Below are 21488 nucleotides of genomic sequence, written 5' to 3'. Positions count from 1 at the left end.
ACATGTTGAGACTTGTAGTGGAGAAGTGCACATTTAAGGTCACTGCACCTGTAATCTGTCCAGCGTCCTTATCCAATCTACTATGTGAACTGATACGAGAATTTAAAGGAGCCCTGATGTCAGATCCCTCATTGACTAATGCACTTAATTACACCTAATTAAACGTGGACCTGGTGCTGGAACCCCTTTCCATATGTAATAATTTGACATCAAGGTCGGCATTTGGACAAAAAAAAAAAACTTGAAGATCTAATTTATGTGTTTTCGCGCAAATTTGTTGGATTTCAACGTTTCTCCAACATCTTTGTTTTTTGCTCTTGCATTGTAAATGTCAATACTATGCATCACTTATGAGGTGTAATTTATGTTTAGCTCCAGTATTTCCTCCGTCTCCTTGTCTTATTAGCCACTTGCCATTCTCATTTCATCCTTGTCAAGATGAAATCATTGTCAGAAATGTCACTAGCCCACTTGCTTACCCTGAGCTTCTTCCAAATGCGGTGTTGCCATGAGCTTGTGTAGAGGGGAAAGGCAGGTTGCCAACGGTGTCCGACTTATCTCTTTAAATTGCTCCCTATGCCGTGGTATGAGGTGCTATCGGTTCTGAATGTTAATGTCCCTGTGTGTGCTTCTGTCTCTCCTGCTTTCCTTGTGTGTATGTGTGTGCGTATCTCACTCTGCCTCTCCAGCCCCATCTCCCTGTCTGTATCTGAGTGCATGCATCTGTGTGAAAGAAGGGGAAAAATACATCAGTTTAGCACGGACATGCCTCTCTAACAAGGAGAAGAGGAGGAGAGAGTGAGTAGAAAGGGAGAGAGAAAACAGCAGAATGACAAGGGACATTTAAACTGCTCCTATATTCCGTCCACAAGCAGAGAATCTAGAGAGAAGAACTCAGGAAGGATGTAGACCTGTGCAGATGCAACATGCAGCCAGGTTCAATTCTCGTGAAGAACCCATGACATAAACGCAAGACTTCAATTGGAAATGTTTTTCCCTCTTTCTATTTTTTCTCAATTTTCCAAAGTAATTTCTTTTCAACGAGACGAGAAAAAAAAAATCAGCGGAAAGGTGATTTTTTTTTCTTCTTTTCCCATCTACTCAACGTAGATTAACTTTGAATGCAACATGTGTAATGTCCTCCTTTTACCTTGATAGATTCCAAACAACCTTGTCAGGAGGGGTGAAAAATAAAGAAGGAAAAAAACGAAAAAAAAAAGATTGGAAGCAAACTCAGATGAAAACGAGAAGAAGGAATATGATCATATAACCTCAAGCCTCCTGTCGGGAATAAAAGGACTTAAACCCTACCTCCTCGATTTTTGGAGGACTATATTCCGAGAAGGGGCCAGATAAATATGAATGGTGCATAAACGTGTTCTGATCTTGTGTTCATTTTGTGTTTCTGCCTGTCACTGCATGACATCAATGGAACTGACACAGGGATGTATTAAGAGAAGCTTAGGTTCTTCTGGCAGGTCCTAGCTTACCACCAGCTGCCTCTGTTTCTACTGGTTTTGGGAGCGGTGCAATGAGAAGGTAAGTTGGAAAGATTTCCTACTTTTATATTATATCTTCTTCACCAGGCAGGGCCTGAATAGAGAGGTAGTGCAGGAGTCCCGATATGTAGTCAATTCTCCATCTAGAAGGTCACACAACACATCCCTCATTCCAACCCACACCTATAGGGTAAAAGTTCTTTTTCCAAAATAGGAACTCCTTGCAGGTTTTTTTTTCTCTACGTAAAGCCTTCACTTCAGGTAAAAAGTGTGAAGTCTGATTCTCTGGAGGTAAAGAAAAAAGAATCTCTTTCAAGAAAAAGATCAAGGGCATTCTCATAAAAGGAACAGTCTATAGGTCTTCTGCTTCCAACGCATTAAATAAATCCGAAACATATTCAATGGAAATCTTTTTTGACTTTTGACCTTAAGGGTGGAAAAAATGATCAATCACATCATATTGTGTTAAAATTTGGATGATGGGATGTGATTTGCATCATGTCACGGTGGCCGGTATGTGTGCGCTAACCGGTCTGATGTCATATTTGTCAGCTTTTTCACGAATGTTTCCTGAGTCACAAGTTCTAATATGAGAAATTTGGCATCCTGAGTGCCTATGTGTGTCCCTGTGTCTGTTTGTGTATGCTGCTCCGTGTCTGTGTGTTCGGATCTCCAGTTCCTCTGCATTACATCCTTCTTTTTTTTTCTCTCTTCACGTTTCATGGGCTATTGGCTTTGGAAGGTTTATCAATTTCCATTTGAAAGGCTGTTTCTTCTTTATTTAATTGCCCTTGCTTCTTGGCTCCGTTTTGCTGGTGTGCATGTAAAGGGGGGGAGGTGGGGTCCGTTGTTTAGAGGGGTGGGTGGGGGGGTGACTCATAGCCTAGAATGTTAAATACAATATATATGGAATCTACAGATAGACGTGTCTTAGGTTGTATGTATTCCAAACCGACCCAATCCTTCACGAAAAGAGGACAAATTGCTGCTGTTTTTGTAATATCTGGCACCAGAGCTGGTCTGAAGACACATTTAATCTTATTTAATCATGCAGGCTCCTGCATCATTCCCATTGCTGACCAGCAGGGTCATGCAGCAAGCTTTTACTCGTGGCAGCTGAATAGTTAAATGCACGGCTATGAATTCTCTGTCCCTCCGATTGATTGACTGGGTGACGGTTATGGAGAAAATGTGCTATCCAATGTAAAGCCAGATGCTGCTCTACAATCTGAAGGCTGCATTTCAATATCTATCATTTACATGACTGTCCTCCAGCACTTTGCACTATAATATCCTATGAGATATATAAGGCTGCAAAAGAAAAAAATCAAAAGTAAAAGTTCTCCTCTTCTCTTGGTTATTATATTTTCTGCATCATTGTGAAACGTGACAATGCTTTATCCATACTTAAGTAGCAATTTTAGCATTAGGCCATAAGGCATTTTACTCTGCTGCATGCAGTGGTCTTTTGTTGTTTTAATAGCTTTGACCACTATTATATTTTGGGAATAAGACAGTCAGTTCACTCCAAATTATTATTTTTATTAATTACATTTTTATGGGCAAATCATACTCCAGTTACTACAATTTCTGCTCCTCCCCGTAATCTTTAAGGGGGAGAGACCTTTATATTCTCTGCTTGAACTAAACAGCACCATCTGTATGTGAGGAAGAAAACTACAGCTCACTCATGAAAATCAGAATTTCTGGCTCTTTACATATTGATGAAACATGTCACTATCTAGATGGAATATAATTTATATATGTATATTTGATGTTGAAATACATACTCATTTAATGTATTGTTAAGTTTCTCATTCTGGGTCATTTAAGTATAAAGCTTCCATAGGAAATATATCAAAGTATTAATCAAATGAGATCAATTACTAATTAAAAACAATAGGGGAAGATTTGTCAAAACTGGTACATAAAAAAGTAAGTCCTCATTTTTTATATGGACCATTTAATCTAAGATCTAATTGGAATGGGGAATGATTGGAATTGAGAACGAGATCTGGTTGGAATGCAATAAAAATTGCTCCAATTTCCTTTGCATAAATGATGGTGATCCCCTCCCCTACACTAAATTATTGGTCATTGTTTGCTGACTGAGACATATAACCCATTCCCATGTGGCCAAACTGTGCAACTAGAAACTCCATTTATTCAACATATTACTTAGCTCTCATTGTAACAAAATAAGGAACTATGGCTCAAATAGTTATATTTAATAAGGATTATCAGAGATTAGTAAAGTTAATGTGAGTTAGACTTTAAGAACCTGCTTTGGAGGAACTGCCTTGGTTGTCCACCTTTGGGGACAGTTTTTAATTCATTTAAATGCATGTATTTGGCACTAACAATGATGTTTGCTATTGAGCTTCATTAAAACTTTTGCACCGTTTGCTTTCTATACCCTCTGCGTTGTACTATATATTACTGGCTGTAGAATGAACTGACGATATTCATTCTGATAGTCCTAAAAGAGTTGTCCACTACTCAAAAAACCCCTTCTCAATCACTCTGCACTTATGTACTCAACACTTATACTGCCCTCTGGTGCTGGTGCCATTCCATTGGTGTAGGCATTGTGTCTCCCGGTGATCGAGTAACAGTACGATGGAACGCGAACCAAGAGCTGGCACCATTTCAGCTATGTAGGCAGTGTCTCTCCCGGTGATCGAGTGACAGTGTGACAGCACGCGAACCCAGTACGTGTGCCATTCTAGAAATGTATGTGCTGTCTCTCTTGGTGATCAAATAACAGTGTGATGGCACGTGAACCCAGAGCTGGCACCATTTCAGCAGTGTATGCAGTATCTCTCCTGGTAATCGTGTAACATTGTGATGACACGCAAACCCAGTGCCTGTGCCATTCCAGCTGCGTATGCAATGTCTCTCCCGGTGATAGAGCAACAGTGTAATAGCACGCAAACCCAGAGCTGGCGCCATTTCAGCAGTGTGTCTCCTGGTGATTGAGTAACAGTGTGACGTCACGTGAACAATCTGTCTGTACCATTCCAGCGGTGTAGGCACTGTTTCTCCCTGTGATCAAGAAACAGTGTGATGGCATGCAAACCAGATACTGGTGCCATTTCAGTGGAGTAGACAATGTCTCTCCCGGCGATTGCTTAACAGTGTGATGACAGGTGAACCTTGCAGCTAATTAGTGGCTGCTTCACTCACTCCACCTTCGGACATATCGCACACATCCATAGGAAGAGAGCAGAAGAGATTACTTGTTTTGGAAGTTTTGGAAGTAAGTGATTTGTCCAAAGATGGCGAGAGTGAAGTGGCCACTGATTAGCGGCAGGGTTCGCGTGCCGTCACACTCTTACATCATCCCCAGGACAGACAGTGTTCATACCGCTCGAATCGCGCTGGCACCACAGGTGAGTATGTGTTGTTTTTTTTTTAAAAGGGGAACCATAGAGATTGTGCGAGCGGTAGACAACCCCTTTAAGGTATTAAGGGAAATTTTGTAGACCTATTCTGTCTTCAAAGTTGAATATGCAGGAAGCAAAAGTCCTGTAAATGTCAAATGGTGCAAAATATTTAATGAATTGCAAAAATGGTTATTACCCCCCAAAATAGTGACTAAATGTGCACAACCCTTTAAAGAAACTAGATGAGTATAAAGTCAAATTGGCAATGCTCCATGGAAAACCAGGCAAATTATCTCCTTCCAAGAACATGAATGCTACCTAATGGAGGTAGCTACCCTATAAGTCAGTCTCTGACCCTTCAACAAGCCTTGCACCATAACCAGGGATAATCATAGCTATGTTTCAAGACAAGGTCGGACATCAATTTCATGAGATACCAGTGGCACCAGTGTGACCAGTGAGATAATGAGGTAGTATGGAGCTCAGTTTCACTTGAGGATCCCATATGCCCTTCTACCATTGCAACTGATGACTGATCCAACCAACCTTTATCCAACGTTTATTAGTATTATTGCAATATACAAGGTGACGGTTTTTATTAACTCTTTGGGTTTTGAGTTTTGTAGAGTAATGTGAGGGCAGAGTACGAAATAAGGAAACTTAATTCAGATGCTCTGTGTCCCCAGTCATTGCTAGTTTGTTTCTACGTCTGCACACACTTGTGTTAAGAATATTTTAACTTGTTCTTTCATGTGCTCCTCTCCTTTGGAGATTTAACAGATAGATTCGATCAACCCATTACACACCCAAGAGGGACATAAAACGCCACCACGCTATGGAGCATATTCTCCTGAGTACACAACAGGTTAATTGAGTGCACACTAACACCTCTCTCCCCACTATAGAAAGGACTCATGGGTCTGCAGGGAATATTAGCTCATCAGAAGTAGTATGTGTGAGAGACGCCAAGGGAAGGAGTGAACGCACTGAAGAAGTTCAAAAATCTGAACACAGCCTCAAACTATGTAAATGGGAACTATTGTAGCCTTTTAATATTCCATAAATCACATTTGCCACATGTAATGGACACACTGGTTGACGAATATTTTTCCTACCATCTAGATCTGTAGATATATTAGCATGGTGTGCACTCAGGCTACTCACTTTACGGACAAGTTTATCTAGTAGTAATTCTTAGCTGTGTAAATGTCATGTTAATTGCTTTTGAGTTTACAACAAAATAAGCTCAACTTTGGCGATGTAAACCTGAACCTGGGCTTAAGGAAACCTGTCCTGTTTGCAATGGTCTTGAGGAAAAAAGGGGAATCCAGCTCGAAGGAATAAAATCAATTTCTTTTACTTAATTCCAAAGATAAAAGTGTGCCAAAATCATACATCACGCAGATACCGGGTATACCAGTGAGAAAAAGTGCCTGGCTGAAACTGAACGCGTTTCGAACACACTCATGTTCTTAGACTCATTAGAATTGAGTATGATTTTGTCATACTTTTATCTTTGGAATTAAATAAAAGAAATTGATTTTATTCCTTGGAGCTGGATTTCCCTTTTTTCTACAAGTACATTTCCTGGTGTCTGGCGGAGACACGAATCCCTGCTCGGGGTCCATGGAATCAAAGGCTTTTTCCGTGGAAGGGATGAGCTGAAACACTTTTGTCTATTCTGTTTGCAATGGTGTCTGATCTGTAGATGGGATGTTGTAGAGCAGGAGAAGCTAGTTAGATTGATAGACAAACTTGTGGGCAAAGTTTCAGTAAGTGCTCATTCACACGGCTGATTTTCGAGTACGAGTTTAATCCGTGTTTTTCGCAGATAGATCTCGTTCCTGTGCTGTTCACATGTCCAATTTTTTTCTGGACTGAGTGGTCCATGCAAAATCATGGAGACATGTCCAATATTGATCCAAATCAGTGTCAGATCAAAATAGGATATGAGAGTCTAATGTTACATGCACATTTTTAGTAATTGCTGCAAAAATTTCTGCATCTCTTGGCAGAAAAAGTGCAGCTGCAAAAATGCACATTTTTCCTGTTTTTTTATTTACGTTTTTGGTCCAGAATTTCCCTACTCATTAGTTTGGGTGAAATCTGCAGCAAAAATGAATTGACATACAGCAGCAAATCTGAAAGTCGCAAATAAGCAATGCATGCATGAGATGTCAGGATTCTCATTCACTTTGTTGTTCTGTGACAAATCTGAGATGAAAAAATGCAGCAAAAATTCAACGTGTTGACACAACCTAAAGGACCATGAAAAGATTGGACAGCACTCAGATGCCATCCAGGTTTTCACAGACTGCTTGATAGGAAACGGTAAAGACGCATTTTTTTTGTTTCTCATTTGATAAAATCTGATAGAATTTGGACCAAAACCGGATGAAACTGTGATGTAAATCTGATGAAAGTCTGAACAAAATAACTCATGAAACTAGGACATTTTTCTTGCATGTGAAAAAAAACGGATGTCTGAATGAGCCCTACACTGGCATTATATTCATGGAAATCCCTAGTGTTTGTTTGCATGAGTCCAGTGGACGGTCCTATTCAATGATTGATAGTCTTCCCTATATACTGTGCATCTAGAGACTGCTGTCAATCACTGAGTAGGACCACCCACTGGACTCTTATGCATACAAACACCAGGAATTTCAATGAATAAAATAGAAGTTATGCTGATTCTTTTTCTTTTTTATACCCTGCTGTCCACAGATCAGACTGCTTGTATAATGTGATTGGTTCACTTTAAAGGGAATCTATCTGCAGCTTTTTACTATCTAATCTGACAACAATATGATGTAGGGTCAGAGACCCCGATTCCAGTGATGCATGAATTAGTTAACTGGGTACAGCAGTTGTGAGAGAATAACAGTTTTTTTCTGCTGCAGATCTAGCAGAACTCAGAATGCAGAGCCATGTATCACTCCGCCCACACCACTGATTGTCACTTTCTGTATATTGACAGAAAGCTTCCAATCAGTGCTGGAGGCGTGGTTGGACCAGGAGGCATGATACATCTAGTCCTCTAGTGATAAGTTCCTGCTGATGAAACAATGATTTAATTAAAACTGCAAAACACAATACAATAAGTCATTCATCACTGGAATCAGGGTCTCTGCCCCTATGTCATGCTGCTCTCAGATTATACAGCAAAAACCTGCTGACAGATTCCCTTAAGAAAGCAAATCCAATGTGTAATTAGTATTGGTATCTCGTATGAGTTGAAGATATCTGATTACAAGGAAGAGTCATTAGAAAATAAAACTCACTGTGGGTTTCCTGCAATCTGCTGGCTATAAGCAATATAATGGCTGAAGAATGCAAGTTACCATAAATTAGCGACTTTGCTGATATTTTTCAGGATGCTAACAGGGCTTTTTCTTTTTTGGTAAATAACTCATGGCTATGGAAACAATTCCCATAAAATGTTAGTGAATATTAGAGTAACTGTATACTGTAAATATTTCTTAAAATATGGGCACATTAAGTAAAGGCTTTAAATAAAAGTGAATAGTCTTGGATATAGATATTTTTTAACAGAGTTATGTTAAAAATTTTGCACTATTTAACTTCAACAGCATTCTTGTACCACAGAATTTAGTAGGCTGCAGAATGAGCGAACAGCGAAGTCCATCAGTGAGCTCATTCTGATAGTTTACAGTTTCCTCATTCCACATTCTATACTGAGGCACATGAAGGGTGTAGAAGCCGAACAGTCCAACATTTTTGATAAAACCCTATTGAAAAAATTTTTTTTAGCAAAAAATCCATGCATTTAAGTACAAAGTGCACAGAAAGTATGTATACCATTTAAAGTACAAGCATAATTCAAGAATAAGTCAAATCATAAATTATTCTTTCCTAATGTAAAAATCTATGGCATGAATATTGATTGACTAGGTATCTCATGAATATCTGGTTGTGGGGATCTGACCCCTGGTTTCTTCTAAGGGTGCAATTAGACTAGCCAACTCTCAGCTATTAAAACAGCTGCAGATCAGCTACATAGAATCGGACAAGTTGTCACTTAAAGGTCATCTGTCAATAGGATAAACCCCCTAACCCGTTTATATGGGCATGTAGGTCATAGGACGCTGAATAAAAATACACTTTGATGTCAATGATCTGATGTCTTATTCCAGAGAAATCCACGTTTTTCTCAATATATAAATGAGCTGTTAAGATCTATGGGCTGGATATAGATCTCTCTACGAATCTGCCTCCTGTGCTTACTGTAAATGAAAGGGGCAGATACCAGTGTGAGACATGTAGACCAGGTGTGCAGATTGTCAATCATTACATGTCTCACACTGGTAATCCCCCTTTAATTTACAATAAGCTCTGGAGGCAGATTCTCATGGAGATCTATGTCTGGCCCATAGATCTTAACAGCTCATCTACATATGAAAAAATGTTGATTTCTCTGGAATAAGAATTCATATCGTAGATATCAAGGTATCATTTTATTCATCTTTTTATGACCTTCATGCCCATAGAGATGGATCCTTGTGGTTTGGTCTAGATGAAGAGGCTTGAAAACCTTGAAATACGTTGACAATAAACCTCATTCTTGCTTCACCTAAGTGTGTGATCTTATCTTTGAACATTGGGGATCACAAACTCTGAACCACCATATTCCTCATTTATTGCAACGTATCTCCTTGGAGGTCCTGCTGCAGCTTTTACATGCTTCTACAGGACTTATGACTGTCACAACCCCATCAGGCGAGCATACCTATAATATTCTACACCACTTGGTTATCAGATAAGACCCTATTTGTGCTTTTTGTCTCTACAGTTTTACCATATGATTTAGAGTTCTCACAGTACTATACTCTTCGATGACTACAATTCAAGTTTTTGCATGAGATAAAGTAAGGAGAACAAAGTGTTAAGGAGGATACGAGAAAGCAGATTTTAATGGGAATATTGGCCTCAATTTATCATCTCACAGACTTTGATCCCTCCAGGTTGTTTAAGGTATTCAGCTGGCAGTCTGCCTCTTTACGAAACTAAATTATTATTTAAACTAATTTGCTGCAGAGTCGCACCCTTCTTACACAGAGCTCCACCAGGGTAACCACGGAGGATAATGAATACATTTCAAGGGATTATCATCCTCTACCCTACTTTACAAGTTGCGTGGGAGTACCGTACTGTATATATAACACTCCTGAAGGTATACAAGGATGAAGCTCTGTAGATAACTTCACTGCTAGGAGAAAAGTTCAGTCTTCAGAGACTATTTCATATCTTTATTGACACATTAATGAGCACACCGATACTTGGATGTCTACTGATATCTACATCACTGCATATGGTCATGACGGAAGAATTCTTATAACTTGCCATACATTATTCATTGCACTAAAATGAAGAGAAATTCATAAAGCCCCCATATTTGCTGCGGTGGTGCATAAATATTACTTAAAACAATATCAGTCCTAAAATTAGATAAAGAGAACCAAATCACAGGAACAAAATATTAGACTTTGTCATTTTTTATTGATGAAATGTTTCAATATCATATGTCTGTGCATGGCAAAAGTATATGAACATTTCCAGTGATTGCTGATTAGTCCTATACATGGGAAAGGACACATTTTAGCCAATTCCTCCCAACAAAACAGCATAATCTCTTTTATGTTAGTGGGTTTTCTCCCATGAATGGCTTTCTTCATTTTCTTCTCCAGCATCTCTGCAGGATTAAGGTCTGGATTTTCACTTTGACATTCAAAAATGTTAACTTTATCCTTCTTTAACGATTATTTTGCAGAACGACTTGTGTGCTTTGGGTCGTTTTGTTACATGATGCGCATGCTCCTAAGATTTGGCTCATGGACAAATGTCCTGAAATGTTTCTATAGAATTTGTTGGTATAATTCAAAATGTATTCTTCCATCAGTGATGGTGTGTCATACTGGCCAGGATGCAGCAAAATGAGCCCAAACCATGACGCTCCTATCACCATGTTTCACAGATTGTATGCATTTTTTTTGCTGTAATGTAGTATTTTTTCCAAATATAACACTACCTTTTTAAACCAAAAGTTCCATTTTGGTCTCATGCATCCACAGAACATTGCTCCTATTGAATTCTGGCTTAGTAAACTGCAGATGGTATCCATCTTTTTTTCCTTGCAATTCTGTCATGCACACATTTATTGATCAGTGTCTTTTTCATAGTAGATTCGTGAACATTAACATTAGATGACTAGCTAATGTAAGGAGAGTACTTTAGTTACTTAGAGGTTTAATTGGGTTCTTTAGTGACTTTGTAGACTTTTATACTCCTTACTTTTTTGGCAATCTTTGTCAGTTGACCATTCCTAACGCAACTTTATCAGGCCTCCATGCCTCATCTTTTCACTTTTCCTCATCGGGCTCATCTTCATTTGCTTGTTTCACCCTGGAGCATGGATTTTGGCACAGCTAGGTTCTGGCTTCCCTGCACACTGTGCTATCACAGAGCACATCATAAGATTGCAGCGTACATCCCCCAAAGCATCCCCTGGGATGCCGACTTGTCCTTTTGGTGACACATATCATAACATTATAACATTACGACATGAACCACGATGGCGTAGCACCCAGGAATGTCAGAGGCCTAGTTGTGTAAAATCCTGAACAAGCCAAAGTATATGGCTGTGACTGGGAAAGGTGAAAAGAAGAGGTGCAGAGTAACAGACGGCAGTCTGCGTAAACGATAGGATAGTTGACCTATGAGGTGAGATTTTAATTTTTTTCTACATCCAACCTTAGACCCCAAAGTACAGTGAGGAACATTAACAATAAATTTGATGAGAATCAACTTTGACTGATAAAGTTGCCTTATTTGGTGCATTTGAATCTCTTTAGATTCGATCATCTCTACCATCTACTCATTTATAATGATTTTATTCTGTCGCAACACAGAACATTGTGAAGGTTGGTGATGAATGTATGCACCTATTCAGACTTTGTATCCTAGATCTTATTAAAGATATCCTGTCAAAATATAAAGGTCAACAAAACCTAAAATACTAAATTACATATGGAATTGCAAGCCTGAAAAAAACATAAATAATTTCTGTTATGCAAGGCAAACTTAAAATATCTGTTATTGAGCAGGATGTAATGTTGAATTATGCACTGATTTCTGAAAGTAAATATTTTAGATTTTAACCCCTTTCTGACCTTGGACATACTATTCCATCCATGTGACCTGGGTCCCAATGACCATGGATGGAATAGTACGTCATACACGATCAGCCGCACTCATGGGGGAAGCGCAGAAGATTGCGGCCGGGTGTCAGCTGATTCTCACAGCTGACACCCAACACTAAGTGCCAGGAGCGCTTCCGGAGCTTTAACCCCCGGAACACTGCAATCAAACATTATGTCAGCTCTGACAGCCTTTGGATCGGAGACCCAGCGGCATGACGCGGGGTCCTGATCACTCCCATAGTAACCCTGATGTCGTCATGACAACATCCGGGTTACCAGAGCTCAGAGACTTCCTGTCATGCACAGTGCATGTCAGGAAGTCTCTGAGGTCAGTGTGCACATATGCCATATAAGCGATCAGCCTGCCCAAAATGAGTGTCCAATAGTGGGACAGTGGAAAAGTTAGAATGCAATAAAAAAAAAAAAAATAATTCTAAAAATATAAAAAAAATAAAAAATAATAAAAAATCTATATTTATTCAATCAACAAATGAATATATAAATAAAAAATCTAAACAATAAAAGTACACATATTTAGTATTGCCGCGTCCATAACGACCTGACCTATCAAAATGTCCTACTAATTAACCCCTTTAGTTAACACCATTTTTTAAAAAAAAGGCAAAAAACAATGGTTTATCATCATACCACCGAGCAAAAAGTGGACTAACACGCAATCAAAAATCCGGATATAAATAACCATGGTACCGCTGAAGACGTCATCTTGTCCCGCAAAAAACAAGCCACTATATAGTTCCATCACCAGAAAAATAAAAAAGTTATAGCTCTCAGAATAAAGTGATACAAAAATAATTACTTTTTTTATAAAATAGTTTTATTGTATAAATGCACCAAAACATTAAAAAATATATAAATGAGTTATCGCTGTCATCGAACTGACCTGAAGAATAAAACTGTCTTATCAATTTTACCACAAGTGGAATGCTGTAAACGCCCCCCCCAAAGAAATTCATAAATTGCTAGTTTTTGTTCATTCTGCCTCCCAAAAATTGGAACAAATTTAAAGAAGAGACGGCGGCAAAATTTAAAGAAGAGACGGCAACATTTAAATAGGAATTATAACAGGACCTGTAAGGGTCTGAATTTAAAATTGTTTGTAGCATAACTTTTTTATCATACGAGCCTCTTCCATGCTCAAACAATTCTTTTTTCTGTGACTAACATAATACAGCACGCTATATTTCAACTTTAAATTTTCTGTCGCTGAAATTCAGCTGTTTGCAGAGGTGGTGCAGAGTTTAAAATTGAATCTTTTGTTGCTAATACTGTGCTCCTACCACACTATCTGAGCAACATGACAGGGAAAAAGCGAGGCCGTGGTGGAAGGGGAATTAGGCTTGGTGTTCAAGGTGTACATCCTATTCAAAGATAACTGATAACTTATGTTACTGGACAGGCTACACCACTACCTTTCTTTCGCAGATGCACAGTGGTACTTCTTATCGATGATGCCCAGAAAGAGCATGAACTCGATTGGATAGCAAGTGCAGCTTCAAGTGGCCTCTTCACCTCTTGCTCCACCTCAACATCACACCCAGTACAGTCCACTGCTAGACTGGGTTTAGTGGAAGACCTGTTGGTCCCTATTATACTATTTCTACTGTGGTGAAGTTGATGCCACTTTGGTGGTGTCTGACAATAATTTTTGGAAATGTGAACACTACTGGTTGGGTGTCCATCTGCTGTATTGGGTGTAGAGAAAGAACTGTCAGTCCCTATTATACTATTTCTACTGTGGTGAAAATTGATGCCACTTCTGTGCTGTAAGGCTTTCATTTCTTTAAATAATTTTCAATAATTTTTGGAAATGTGAACACTCCTGCTTGGGTCTCCTTCATGCGTGTTGCATGTAGCAGTAGGCCACCAAGACCATCAAGCCTCCACTTCCTTGGATTCAAATACCCTTGTTGCTATCCTTAAATTCTTCTGACAATGGTAGTCTACAAAACAGATATTTGTGCCACCTGAGGGTGGCTCTGCATGAAAGAAGGTAGAGGTATTGCATGTGGTATCAGGGCTCCCAACACAGGAGGCCTACATCGATTCCTTACCCACCTCGTCTTACTGTGATGCTCAACTGAAAGCTGTGAATGCTGCCCCAAACAAAATACCTCATGCCTGGCTGATTGCTGTGGTGCCATGCTACAATTAGTACTGCGGGTGAACTGAGGCCACATTCCTGGTGTCTGCCCCTAATTTGATGCGTTTTGGCAGCATTTTGGGCCGTGATAAGGTGTTGTGTATGCGTTTGTTTTTGCTTGCCATTGAGGTGAATGGCATTTGGTTATGTTCGGCGAATATTCGATGAATTAATTGGCGAATATTGCATAATCCAAGCCGAACATTGAAATATTCGCTCATCTCTACTTCAGATATAGATCTCGTCCTCTGATATAGTATATTTTCTTAAAGGGAATCACTCATCAGGTTCTTACTACCCCATTTGAGAACATCATGATGTAGGAGCAGAGATCCTGATACCAGCGACGTATTACTTACTGGACTTGAGACAGTTTTGACAAACTATAGTTTTTATCTCCTGCAGCTGTACCAGTTCTCTCAATGTTGAGCCCTGCATAACCTCACTGTTAGGCGTCAGGTTTCTGCGTCTGCTCTGCAGGAATCTAGAGCCTCACATTCTGCAGTCTCCTGCTGTCTTTCTACTACAGAGGAGATTACTTTGCAGCAGACCGCTCCAGAGACTAAGTCCCTCTGTGCTCCTACTGGGCATGCTCATGAGACGATCTCCCATTGGAGATCGGGAGTCATGTGCCCAGGTCCTGTTCCAAATCTCATTGGTCCATCTCGGAGATCTGTAAGGTCCCGCACGGCTATAAAAAGCGCACATGGCCATTCCGCCAAGCGCTAGTATAGACTATACTGCTATGTGTGAATGGTGACGGATGTATGACTCTGGTGACTGACTCATTTGAAACTCCTTCCCTCTGATATTACGCAAGGTGATAGGGAATTAGTTTATTAATCAGCGCCAGTCAGTGGCAAGCCTTAAGCCACTGTGCTCACCGCACCGCTACGCTAGCATCCGACATCGCGCTTGCCTTCCAGCCTTGTCGTCGAGCGGCAGTGTCCTACGCCGCGCTGCAGTTGCAGCACCCCTTGGCGCTCGCAGTAGCGACGCCGCACACATGGTAGGTCTAGAAAGATGCAGCTCCTCTGTCTTAGGGCCTGCTCCTGTGACCATATATCGTGTGTGCTTTTTAACTGAATTCGGTGACACTAACAGGTTCAGTTTCTTTGTGTTTTTGTGTTGCGGCGTCTCTGTGTGTGAACAGAGCCCGCTGTGCGCACTACGGGTGACGTTGAACCCGTGCGCATTATACCGCCATATTGCTCCTGCCATCACTCAGCAGCGGTTGTAACATCTACTGCACGGTGGACCCCGAGCGGCGAACGCACTTTATTATCATTTTTATTTAGTGCGTTCCGCCGTTCCTAACACTCACTCTCTAACTTGTTAACAGCTTTCTGTCTACAGCTGTACCAGCTGCAAATCAGTGGTGAGGCAGGGTTATACAAAGCTCATGTATATGGAGGATTACCTGGCAGCAGGTTTATAAGTCCTATAATCTCTGCTATTAAAACAACGATTTTATCAAAACTACAGCAAGCAGCCCAGTAGGTCACAAATAGCTGGAATCAGGGTCTGTGTCTCTATATTATGCTGCTCTAAAATTAGGTGGCAAAAATCTGGTGACAGTTAATCTTTATAATAATAATCTTTATTTTTATATGCCGCTAACATATTCCGCAGCGCTTTACAGTTTGCACACATTATCATCACTGTCCCCGATGGGGCTCACAACCTAAATCTAGATCACTTTCCCTTTAAATCATGGTCTTTTTCAGCACACAAATTCTAAATAGTAAAGTACTCTTCTTCTTTTCAGGCATATTGTATTGGTACATAGAGATCCATTTCTACCAATAAATCTACATATACCTTTTTTAGGAATCTAATAAATGATTTTTCCTATAATATTACTAACATTTATAGAAAACAACTATAATAACCACAATCTTTGAATACTTTTTAAAAATAAATGCTACAAATCAGTAAATAAAGTAGAAAAAAATTGGTATTCCTGTAAATGTAACAACCTGTGCAATGCAGTCATTATATTATTTATGGTGATCAGTAAATTATGTAAAAATTATCAAATTGTTTTTTTTCTCCATCAAAACCATAAGAAAAGTTCATGCAAATGTAGCGCTTACATTCATGTTTGTTGGCAAAATGGCCTCTATTCACTTTTAGCTTATATTTAAAAAAAACAAGACATTGAAATGTAACGCTTGCATAAAAGTAAAAAAAAGTTATGGCTGTTGTAACTATGACTTTGGAAAGGGAAATGCAAAAAAATCTGTTTTTGTCTCACTAAATGCCATTGTTTATATGCACATGATATGTATGTATGCATAATTGTACCATTTATACTTATGTACGTGTGTGTAACGTGTAAATATTCTATTGCTGTCAGTGTCTGTGCATGCTGCATTCAAATTTCCATAATAGAATCTGAAAATGAGCCTAATGGCATCTGGCGCATGCGCAATAAAAGTGAGGTATGAAAACGCAAGTTTTGTTTTTGCATTGCACATGCACAAATTCCTGCCTCATTTTCCAGACTGTTCTTTGGTAATTTTCAGACAGTGTACCCTGTATCCTAACTTCATTTTAGAAGTAATGCTGAAATGGACAATTTTGTGAGAAGCACATTTAGAACATTAAACCCCAATGGATAATGAAATGCTAGGTATTTTATACCCCAAAAAGCTAGAGACAATCTCTCTTGCTTCCTCATAGATAGCAAATTGGTCAGGACAGGATTTTTATGCACACCCCCATCTTTCCATCTTCGCTCTCCTTGGCATTTCTACCACCAGGAAACAACAACCTACATCTTCACTGATGCCAGTAAGAGCAGTTATACTTCTCACCAAATCCCTCTCTCAGCCAAAGTATTGACATATGTCCAAAATTTCTATTTTCTAATTAAAAGCCCAAATTGCGTTCTATATTAGGTAATATCTACATGAATAGCTTTGTCCATAAATAACATTGGCATTGAGATGGATATGCATCAATAGCTACTTCATTATATGTAATATTGATTTTTGTGAGGATAACCTGAGCATTATTAACTCCGTAGAATATTTTCTGAAAATTATGTGTTATTTCCCCTTTGGCTGGAGAAATATAACTGATTGAGGTCTGTCCTATTAAATGAAATATTCCTACCACTTTTGGAGAAGACCAGTAGCTATGGACATTGATGTTTCTCAGAGTCAGGGGTTGCCTAAAACATAGATGAAAGGTGTCTTGAAATATGAATTTTGCGAAAAGATGCACAATAAAAATCCATATTTTTTAACCTCTCTCTTCTATGTTTTAGGCAGCCCCTGAATCTGTAAAAGGGTTTTTCCACTACTCAGATAAACCCTTCTAAATCCCTTTTTTTAATCTCAAGGAAATAACAAGACTTATACTCACTTCTGGTGTCGGTGCTGTTCTAGTGGTGTCAGCACTCACTCTCCCGGAGCTCAAGTAACATTGTGTCAGGACTCTGAACATTTTTACCTTTTTGCATTACTGCCCTTTTCCAAGATGGTGTCCTTGGTCTCGTGTGCATTGTGTCCTCCTGCTATAAAACTCCACCCCAGCCTTCAGTCTGTGCTTCAGTATTCTGCCTTGCATCCAGCTCCTGACCACTGATTGCTCCCTGGCTATTTACTGTCTCCTGTGAACCTGTGTGGTTATCCTGCTGCTCTGCTCTGGGTTCCTGCTGCATACTCCAGTTTCCAGAACCCTTCTTCCTCTGCTGCTCGTGTTTCACTTCCATCTGCATTTGCTGGACATGTAAGCTGTTCCTGCTCTGCAAGAGCCTGAGACTATTTTCCAGGCCTCCCTGGTCAAGCTAAGATAAGATTTGAACTGCCTTTTAAGCTTGCCTATCTGTGTCTGGACTAAGACAAGAATTTATTCATGCCAAGTATCCTAAAGAATAACTGTGCTTCATAGACTTTTTGCTTGATTGCATTTTCCTCTGAAGTTCCTATAGACTGCTAAGCTGCTTCTTATATTTTCTCCAAGTGTTGTGAACTTGAGTTTCTTTCTGCATCTGTTGTATCACCGTGTGTTAATATAGACTTTACCACTTATAAAGCTGTGTCCTGTAGTCATCTTGTTCCACGCACAGAGTCTCCTGAGTTATCCCCTATAATTATTACACATTGTTATATCACACAATCCTTGCTTGTGGCCAATCAGCGGTGACTTTCCTCTCCTCTCCTACAGACGTACTTGATGTCCAGAGGAGGTAAGAGCTGCGGCTGCTCTCTCACTTCCTCTGGATGTCTTTATTTGTAAGGAGGAGGGGAGATTGAAGCCACCGCTGATTGACCTCAGCGATAGCATGACATAATGTCATGTGAGCTCTGGGAGAGCGAATGCTGACACCACTAGAACAGCGCTGACACTAGAGGTGATTATATGTCTTAATATTTTACTGGCGGAAACATAGGGATTTAAAAGGCATTGTCTGAGTAGTGGACAGCCCCTTGAACTGCATCAAAATTTACTGCCACAACTATTTCTCTTCTAATATTGATAATTCTGCTTCACATCACTTGTCTTATTGCACCATTCCATTGTCATGTTATGCATAAATATGTGACTCTTCAGATTATGTGTCAAAGGGATCCTGACAGCTGATACATACTGCCTGATTCACATATAGCAGGTATCAGACACTGGCTGCATGATTTCATTCATGTATAGTTGACTCTGAAATGCTGCAGCATGCAGGACGAGCCACCGGGGACCCACCTGTCTGACTTGTCTACTATGCTGCTCCTCGGTGGCATGTAAAGTATGTTTTTCTTAGAAAAGCTGCAGCATTTCAGAGTCAAACATACATGGCTGAAGTCATACACCTAGTATCTGTTACATGCTGCCTGTGGATCAGGCAGTATGTATCAGTTATAAGAATCATTTTAAGTTATGCCTGATGAAGAAACCCGGATAGTCTCAAGAAGCTCGATATTTGCTACCATCTTTTTAGTTATCCATTAAAAGATATCAACCACTAAGGAATTCAAAATTTGATTATTTCTCTATCTGCTGGATAAAATAGTGCAAATTGTTAAATTGATCTGTCCAAGGAAAAGGAATGGGCAGCACTCACTGTTCTCAACTCAATCCTTTATTCAAAGCAGTTATAACATAGCGGCGGGAGCAATGTGCGGAGACAACAGTCGAACTTCGACTTGCCTTGATGTTGACCCGTAGAAGTGCACATAGAGCAAAACAGCCGAAGTCCGATTGTTGTCTCAACACATTTCTCCCGCCGCTATGTTTTAATTGCTGTAAATAACGGATTGCGACGGGAATGGTGAGTGCTGCCTATACTTTTTCCTTGGACATTTTGTTGCACCTCATTCTTTGGTAGCACCCAAGTTCTTTTTTTCTCCGGATTTCCACGTGGCTGATCAGCAAGGCATATTAATACTAGTGTATTGATCCTGGTGCCGGGTTTACCTCCTTCCACTGGCTGACTTGTTAAATTGATCTCCCTTACCTAAATTTTGTTCTTTCTGCTATTTGGCTAAAAGTTGTCAGAGAATTTTGAAAGTTATAGTTTGACAGTTAAAGCAACTGCTGAGGAATTACCGGTAGAAGACAACTGTGTTACATGTGTATTGGGCATTTGTTTTCCTTACTATATGTAATAGGACTCATCTCACTGAATGAATCCAATAACATGTCCCCATGCTGGGAATATTACATCAAACTCCAACATGTTAAAAATTGATTAAAGAAAGAAGAAAGAAAAAAAAAAACAGGCGAAGGCAAATATTAGTCCCTTTTCTCTTGTGTATAACGGCATCCAGACAGATGGTAAGCCATATAAGACAATTCGAGAAACAATAATATAAATCTCCTTATTATTGACTGGTCTGCCTCCAACCTAGGAACTCGATTTTGGTTTTTAAGGCATTAATATTTTTTTTTATTAGATTGTCAGAATTAATTGTAAGACATTTGTCGGATAATTTCCAATCTTTGTATTTCTTTGTCTTGCTTGCTCAAAATTTAAAGGCAATCTGTCACCCTTTTTTGAAATATCATATAATGATATCATTCAATTGTGTGTCACATAAGGATTCACTTAGTACTTTTGCTTCCCCCTGACAACGCACCTTTCATGCATAAATACCTTTTTTATATCGGTTCAGATGTATGTAAACTGCCGCTGTCCGGTCCGCTGGGTGGGGCTTATTCACCTGCTCCCCCCTCCCTGTCTTGCTCTATGCATTGCTTCTTGTGTAGAGCAAGACAGGGAGGGGGGAGCAGTTGAATAAGCATCGCCCATCGGACCGGACAGCGGCAGTTTACATACATCTGAACCGACATAAAAAAGGTATTTATGCATGAAAGGTGTGGGGTCAGGGGGACGCAAAAGTACTAAGAGAATCCTTATGTGACACACAATTGAATGATATCATTATATGATATCTCAAAAAAGGGGTGATAGATTCCCTTTAAAGAAAACTGTCCACCAAGCCTTCCTTTTACAAGGGATTCAGTTTGTATGATAACATATGGAAACCTCCTACAGTCCTTATACAGATCTGTGTGTTTCCATGGACACAGACTACAAACAAACTCAGTGTCCTGATTATGCAATTAAAATCCATTGTATCTGTATTTTACTTCTTACCAATCCGTTCAATTAGCGTCATTCCTTTGTATCTGTCTCTTACTTCTTACCAATCCTTTCAATTAGCGTCATTCCGTTGTATCTGTCTCTTACTTCTTACCAATCCCTTCAATCAGCACCATTGGGAAATAGGAGACAGATAAAAGTGGGCATCACTGGAGGATTAGATTACACAGAGCCTCTAGCTTGAGATCATAGAAGCACATGAGTCTGTAAAGGAGAGGAAGACAAAAGCAGGTGAATATTTTTAATTACAGTAATGCCAATTGCAAGTTGACTTATACCAGATGCATTGAAGCTCTAGCCTTAGGATAAGTCATCAGACCTCTAAGCTGATATTTGGTGCCACAGCAGAAGAAGGTGCACCGAAACAGAGCCGGACCACCACAGCTCCACATACATGTGGTGGCTGTTCTATGATACTGCAGCTGGAATCACATTCACTTCAATAGGAGATTGTTGTGATCTAGCTTCATACCTTTTGAGCTTTCAGTGCCACAGCAGACGGTATCAGCTGCTTAATAGTGGGTGGCAGATATTGATCAAAAAGAGAGGTCATCAATAGAGATAAATTAATTTATTTGAGTGGAATTAAATTCTAGTTTTTTTTAAAATTGTGTT

At 39.6% G+C, this 21488-nt stretch overlaps 1 long non-coding RNA gene across 1 annotated transcript in view; it reads left to right on the top strand.

Moving 5' to 3' along the window:
• Positions 1 to 530: 530 nt before the first annotated feature.
• LOC141084966 (uncharacterized) overlaps positions 531 to 21488 on the top strand; it is a 503577-nt gene continuing 482619 nt past the window's right edge. The window contains exon 1 of the long non-coding RNA XR_012231190.1: positions 531 to 1539. This is a non-coding gene — a long non-coding RNA (uncharacterized lncRNA). The remainder of the gene's footprint in view (positions 1540 to 21488) is intronic.

Source organism: Dendrobates tinctorius, unplaced genomic scaffold, assembly GCF_039654945.1.
Source record: "Dendrobates tinctorius isolate UK_male_01 unplaced genomic scaffold, ASM3965494v1 ptg000028l, whole genome shotgun sequence".
NCBI classification, from domain to species: domain Eukaryota; kingdom Metazoa; phylum Chordata; class Amphibia; order Anura; family Dendrobatidae; genus Dendrobates; species Dendrobates tinctorius.
This window is presented reverse-complemented; position numbering and strand designations above follow the sequence as displayed.